The following is a 7,500-nucleotide window of genomic DNA, read 5'->3' as shown; positions in this document are numbered from 1 at the left end:
GAAGAACGAAGCCAGCAAGGGCCTGGCCGCAAGTGCGTTCAATTGTCGGGACGTCCAAGTCCCTCGTTCTTCCGTGCTTCCTCTTTCGGCAAGTCGTTGCGGCACCTTCCCAAAGCGCGCAGACCCGCTAATCGCGACGAGCGCGACGTGGCCGTGCCGCCTTTCCCTCGGCAGCAAGCAAAACGCCTGGCAACGTCGACGCTCCCCTAACCGCGATCTCGCACCGTGTTTCGTGTGGCGAATTCAAAAGCCGGCCGGCGCTGCTGCAACCATTACGGTCGGTACGCATACGCCGCGGAGGGCGGGACGGTCATCGGAGCGTGCGGTTCCTCCATCGAGTACTGCGCACCTCGGCCGTCGCATCGCCGTGCCATGACCGGCCGCGCGTCAACGCGAACCGGTGCCAGCGAGATCCCTCGCCTGCAAGAACCGACCGGCAGCCTCCGTCACCCGAGGACGCGGAGGCGCTTGCCGCGGACGGCGGGACGGTATGCACTGGTGCACAGCGGACCCGTCACATCGCCAGTTCCTTGACCGACCGCCGACGCTTGTGCCGTTCCTCTCGTACTTGGCAGTCGCCGCGCGATTGTCGGGTCTCGTTCTTGCACGCTCGAACGGTCGGGAGGGCACTCGGCTGGCGTTTCGGGAACGCGCAGCCTCGCCTTCTACCGACGTAACCACGACTCGCCGTTCGCGCTCCGCCGCTCCTGTTTACAGTACTAGGCGGTCCCGCAGCGGTCGGGTCGCGCATTTCGAGCGCTTCGAGCCACGGTGCAGTGGCGGGTCGAAAGCCGACCTATGAGTGCGTTGCGCCGTTTGTACCCGCGTCCGCCACCTGGCCGACCGTCCAAGGTCGCGGTGTTGGCGTCCGCTGGGCGCAACAATTTGTCACGGGGTGCCGCTCCACATTCAGGCAGCCCCGTGGGGAAAAGCCGACCCCGCGTCCAAACGGGGTCAGCGGCAGAAAGTGTCGGGCGCAGACGCAGCTGAGGCGCTCACCCTTCACAATCCGTTAATGATCCTTCCGCAGGTTCACCTACGGAAACCTTGTTACGACTTTTACTTCCTCTAAATGATCAAGTTTGGTCATCTTTCCAACAGACCGGCGCAACCGAAAGGCCGCGCCGGACATCGGTCCGAAGACCTCACTAAATCATTCAATCGGTAGTAGCGACGGGCGGTGTGTACAAAGGGCAGGGACGTAATCAACGCGAGCTTATGACTCGCGCTTACTGGGAATTCCTCGTTCAAGGGGAACAATTGCAAGCCCCTATCCCAATCACGAAAGAAGTTCCACGGGTTACCCAGTCTTTTCAGACAGGGATAAAGACACGCTGCTTCCTTCAGTGTAGCGCGCGTGCGGCCCCGGACATCTAAGGGCATCACAGACCTGTTATTGCTCTGTTTCGTGCGGCTAGGAGCCGCTTGTCCCTCTAAGAAGGTTGTAAGGTGCTGGGAACCCCGCACCTATTTAATAGGCTAGAGTCTCGTTCGTTATCGGAATTAACCAGACAAATCGCTCCACCAACTAAGAACGGCCATGCACCACCATCCACCGAATCAAGAAAGAGCTCTCAATCTGTCAATCCTCCCAGTGTCCGGGCCGGGTAAGTTTTCCCGTGTTGAGTCAAATTAAGCCGCAGGCTCCACTCCTGGTGGTGCCCTTCCGTCAATTCCTTTAAGTTTCAGCTTTGCAACCATACTTCCCCCGGAACCCAAATACTTTGGTTTCCCGGAAGCTGCCCGCCGAGTCATTTGAGTAACTCAGGCGGATCGCTGGTTGGCATCGTTTATGGTCAGAACTAGGGCGGTATCTGATCGCCTTCGAACCTCTGACTTTCGTTCTTGATCAATGAAAACATTCTTGGCAAATGCTTTCGCAGTAGTTCGTCTTGCGACGGTCCAAGAATTTCACCTCTAGCGCCGCAATACGAATGCCCCCGTCCGTCCCTCTTAATCATTACCTCGTATTCCAAAAACCAACAGAACAGAAACGAGGTCTTGTTCTATTATTCCATGCAAGTTTATTCAGGCGACTCGCCTGCGTTGAGCACTCTAATTTTTTCAAAGTAAAAGCACCGGCCATCTCGAGGCACACAATGAAGTGCACCAAGAAAGAACCGGCATGATGTTCAGTCCGAGCCGTCGCATCGGGTAGATGCACTACTCGTCTGGAACTGAGATCCAACTACGAGCTTTTTAACCGCAGCAGCTTTAGTATACGCTATTGGAGCTGGAATTACCGCGGCTGCTGGCACCAGACTTGCCCTCCAATTGATCCTCGTTAAAGGATTTAGAGTGTACTCATTTCAATTACGGGGCCTCAAAAGAGTCCCGTATTGTTATTTTTCGTCACTACCTCCCCGTGCCGGGAGTGGGTAATTTGCGCGCCTGCTGCCTTCCTTGGATGTGGTAGCCGTTTCTCAGGCTCCCTCTCCGGAATCGAACCCTGATTCTCCGTTACCCGTAACAACCATGGTAAGCAAGTAACCTACCATCGAAAGTTGATAAGGCAGACACTTGAAAGAAACGTCGCCGGCTCGTGGCCATGCGATCAGCACAAAGTTATCCAGAGTCACCACACAATACGGGCCGAAACCCGATCGATCTTGGTCTAATAAAAGCACCCGTTACCCAAAGGGCTCCAGGCTCACTGCATGTATTAGCTCTAGAATTGCCACAGTTATCCAAGTAGGAAGAAACGATCTAAGGAACCATAACTGATTTAATGAGCCATTCGCGGTTTCGCCTTATTTCGGCATGTACTTAGACATGCATGGCTTAATCTTTGAGACAAGCATATGATTACTGGCAGGATCAACCAGGTAATCGTTCGACTGCGCGTCCGTCCTCGCCTTCGGCGGGCCGGACGCAGTCTGTGTGCGGCGGAGGCCACCTTCAGGCGCCCCAACACGCTTATTTTGCACTCCGAGATGACGGCGTTCGAGCTCGCTACGGCACAACCTTCCCGAAAGACGAGTGGGAGCCGTGCGGCAAGAAGCACGTTCATGCTCGCTCTTTTTCGTTGCATCGACTCGGTCGCGCCGTGCGGGTTGCCCAAGCCCGCTGCACTGTCGGTGGACCGGCCGGAACTAGCAACGGAGCCGAGACTGCAAAGCCGCCAGACGACGGGTCACGCCCGCGTCTTCGGCGCTTTCGCATCTGAATCGCCCGAGGACGACACGGAACACACCTCGATATCGTGGTAAAACGGCACCGTCCGACAACCAGCCCCTAACGCATCAAGCGGATGAGGCTGCAGACGACTGCCGTGGATTCCCCTGGAGCAGACCCGAGGACACGCTTGACGAGGCCGAAGCCCGCCGCATATCAGACACCCGGTCGCTTTCGCGTACGCCGCTCACGAGAACCCCCACATAATAGCAGCGATAAGTACCCAGACCTCCTTGGGCACTAATACGAGCGTACTCGAGAAAATTTCACCGCGGGTGTGCCCCGAAACGTGTGGCACGTTGAGCGTGCCACAAGTCTACGTCGCTCTCAAACCCGCCGAGGTCGTAGAATTTGCGACCCTACTCACGAAATTCCCACCGAGGATACGGCCGCAAACGTACCGCACCTTGGGTAGGCCACGAGTTTGTGCAACACTACGCTGACGGCACAGCACCGAGGTCGTGCGCGCACGCACGGGAAAATTCCGCCGCGGTTTCTGCCGAAAACGTGAGGCACCACGACTCTCCGCAAGTTCGCGTCGACTGCGAAAGACCGAAGTCGTGAACGACGTGTCCGCTACTCGCCGCCGACACGCTGGACACCAAACGTACAACGACTCGACGGCGTCGTAGAGGCCCACGACGCGGTTTTCCTTAACGACGTCTCGGCGTGGCACCGACAGGTTAGAACGGCCGACCAACGTTCCCTGTCCGCCGTTCGGCTCAGTCGAAGGGCTCGGCGACTTCGGCAACGCTGCGAAGCCGCACGGTGACGCACGCCATGTCCCCATTTTTTTTTTTTTTTTCTTTCTGCGTCTGCCGGGGTGCCCCTATAATAGCAGCGATAAGCACCCAGACCGCCGTGGGTCGCTCGCCCCGGCTGACGTGGTTTTTCGTACTCCTGCGGCGGTCGCCGTCAAGCACGTCCAAATACGCTACTTTCGTGGGCGCATTCACGCTCTTTCGCTTCGCGCGGAGTGCCAGCACTCACTCTGCCAAAAACGGCGAACATCCGAGCGGCGGTTCCCACTTTTGCGTCGGCGTCGCAAACCCCGCCCCGGCAGACGAGGTTTGCCGTACTCGTGCGACGGTGGCCGGCGGGCACGTCGAAAGACGCCGATATCGTGCGCGAATTGGCGCACCTTGGCTTCACCGGAGTGCCGCCACTGACTCCTCCAAAAACGGCGAAGATCCGAGCGGCGCTTCCCACTTTCGCATCGGCGTCCCGAACTCCGCCCCGGCTGACGCGGTTTACCGTACTCGTGCGACGGTCGCCGGCGAGCACGTGGAAAGACGCCGATATCGTGCCCGAATCGGCTCCGTTCGGCTTCGCCGGAGTGCCAGCACTGGCTCGGCGAAAGACGACGAACATCCGAGCGACGGTTCTCACTATTGCGTACGCGTCGCAAACCCCGCCCCGGCAGACGCACTTTGCCGTACTCGTGCGACGGTCGCCGGCGAGCACGTAGAAAGACGCCGATATCGTGCCGGAATCGGCCCCGTTTGGCTTCGCCGGAGTGCCAGCACTCACTCGGCCACAAACGGCGAACATCCGAGCGGCGGTTCCCACTTAGCCGTCGGCGTCCCGAACTCCGCCCCGGCAGACGCGGTTGCCGAGCTCGTGCGACTAGCGACCGCGAAGCCGTCTCGCGACGCCGCTTTCGTGCGCGGCTCCCACTGCGACCTGGGTCACCCGAGGTCGACGAGCAAGAAAGAATGTCGAAAAAAAATTTTTTTTTTTTTTGCGTCTGCCGGGGTGCCCCTATAATAGCAGCGATAAGCACCCAGACCGCCATGGGTCGCTCGCCCCGGCTGACGTGGTTTTTCGTTTTCCTGCGGTGGTCGTCGTCAAGCACGTCCAAACACGCCACTTTCGTGGGCGCATTCGCGCTCTTTCGCTTCGCCGGAGTGCCAGCACTCACTCTGCCAAAAACGGCGAACATCCTAGTGGCGGTTCCCACTTTTGCGTCGGCGTCGCCAACCCCGCCCCGGCATACGCGGTTTGCCGTACTCGTGCGGCGGTGGCCGGCGGGCACGTCGAAAGACACCGATATCGTGCGCGAGTCGATGCTTCTTGGTCTCGCAGGAGGGCCGCCACTCACTCCTGCAAAAACGGCGAAGATCCGAGCGGCGCTTCCCACTTTTTCGTCGGCATCGCAAACCTCGCCCCGGCAGACGCGCTTTGCCGTACTCGTGCGACGGTCGCCGGCGAGCACGTCGAAATACGCCGATATCGTGCCCGAATCGGCCCCGTTTCGCTTCGCCGGAGTGCCAGCACTCACTCGGCCAAAAACGGCGAACATCCGAGCAGCGGTACCCACTTAGCCGTCGGCATCCCGAACTCCGCGCCGGCTGACGCGGTTGCCGAGCTCGTGCGACTAGCGACCGCGAACGCGTCTCGCGACGCCGCTTTCGTGCGCGGCTCCCATTGCGACCTGGGTTACCCGAGCTCGACCAGCAAAAAAGAAGGTCGAAAAAAAATTTTTTTTTTCTGCGTCTGCCGGGGTGCCCCTATAATAGCAGCGATAAGCACCCAGACCGCCGTGGGTCGCTCGCCCCGGCTGACGTGGTTTTTCGTACTCCTGCAGCGGTCGCCGTCAAGCACGTCCAAATACGCCACTTTCGTGGGCGCTTTCGCGCTCTTTCGCGTCGCCGGTGTGCCAGCACTCACTCTGCCAAAAACGGCGAACATCCTAGTGGCGGTTCCCACTTTTGCGTCGGCGTCGCCAACCCCGCCCCGGCATACGCGGTTTGCCGTACTCGTGCGGCGGTGGCCGGCGGGCACGTCGAAAGACACCGATATCGTGCGCGAGTCGATGCTTCTTGGTCTCGCAGGAGGGCCGCCACTCACTCCTGCAAAAACGGCGAAGATCCGAGCGGCGCTTCCCACTTTTTCGTCGGCATCGCAAACCTCGCCCCGGCAGACGCGCTTTGCCGTACTCGTGCGACGGTCGCCGGCGAGCACGTCGAAATACGCCGATATCGTGCCCGAATCGGCCCCGTTTCGCTTCGCCGGAGTGCCAGCACTCACTCGGCCAAAAACGGCGAACATCCGAGCAGCGGTACCCACTTAGCCGTCGGCATCCCGAACTCCGCGCCGGCTGACGCGGTTGCCGAGCTCGTGCGACTAGCGACCGCGAACGCGTCTCGCGACGCCGCTTTCGTGCGCGGCTCCCATTGCGACCTGGGTTACCCGAGCTCGACCAGCAAAAAAGAAGGTCGAAAAAAAATTTTTTTTTTCTGCGTCTGCCGGGGTGCCCCTATAATAGCAGCGATAAGCACCCAGACCGCCGTGGGTCGCTCGCCCCGGCTGACGTGGTTTTTCGTACTCCTGCAGCGGTCGCCGTCAAGCACGTCCAAATACGCCACTTTCGTGGGCGCTTTCGCGCTCTTTCGCGTCGCCGGTGTGCCAGCACTCACTCTGCCAAAAACGGCCAACATCCGAGCGGCGGTTCCCACTTTTGCGTCGGCGTCGTAAACCCCGCCCCGGCAGACGCGGTTTGCCCTACTCGTTCGACGGTCGCCGGCGAGCGCGTCGAAAGACGCCGATATCGTGCGCTAATTGGCGCTCCTTGGCTTCTCCGGAGTGCCGCCACTCACTCCTCCAAAAACGGCGAAGATCCGAGCGGCGTTCTCCACTTTCGCATCGGCGTCCCGAACTCCGCCCGGGCTGACGCGGTTTACCGTACTCGTGCGACGGTCGCCGCCGGGCACGTCGAAAGACGCCGATATCGTGCCGTAATCGGCCCCGTTTGGCTTCGCCCGAGTGCCAGCACTCACTCGGCCAAAAACGGCGAACATCCGAGCAGCGTTTCCCACTTTCGCATCGGCGTCCCGAAGCCCGCCCCGGCAGACGCGGTTTGCCCTACTCGAGCGACGGTCGCCGGCGATCACGTCGAAAGGCGCCGAATTCGTGCACGAATCGATGCTTCTTGGTCTCGCAGGAGGGCCGCCACTCACTCCTGCAAAAACGGCGAAGATCCGAGTTGCGCTTCCCACTTTTTCGTCGGCGTCCCGAACTACGCCCCGGCTGACGCGGTTTACCGTACTCGTGCGACGGTCGCCGGCGGGCACTTCAAAATACGCCGATTTCGTGGGCGCATTCACGCTGTTTCGCTTCCCCGGAGTGCCAACACTCACTCTGCCGAAAGCGGCGATCATCCGAGCGGCGGTTCCCACTTTTGCGTCGGCTTCGCAAACGGCGCCCCGGCAGACGCGCTCGTGCGACGTACTCGTGCGACGGTCGCCGGCGAGCACGTCGAAAGACGCCGATATCGTGCTCGAATCGACCCCGTTTCGCTTCGCCGGAGTGCTGCCAGTCACGGCG

At 60.1% G+C, this 7,500-nt stretch overlaps 1 non-coding gene across 1 annotated transcript; it reads right to left on the bottom strand.

The window, feature by feature from the left end:
* Positions 1-1,013: 1,013 nt before the first annotated feature.
* LOC142795672 (small subunit ribosomal RNA) lies at positions 1,014-2,828 on the bottom strand. The gene has a single exon (XR_012893212.1). It is a non-coding gene; the product is annotated as a small subunit ribosomal RNA (ribosomal RNA).
* Between the last annotated feature and the right edge of the window lie 4,672 nt (positions 2,829-7,500).

Source organism: Rhipicephalus microplus, unplaced genomic scaffold (assembly GCF_043290135.1).
Source record: "Rhipicephalus microplus isolate Deutch F79 unplaced genomic scaffold, USDA_Rmic scaffold_798, whole genome shotgun sequence".
NCBI lineage: Eukaryota > Metazoa > Arthropoda > Arachnida > Ixodida > Ixodidae > Rhipicephalus > Rhipicephalus microplus.
Note: the sequence above shows the minus strand (reverse complement) of the source record. Positions and strands in the feature narration are given on the sequence as shown.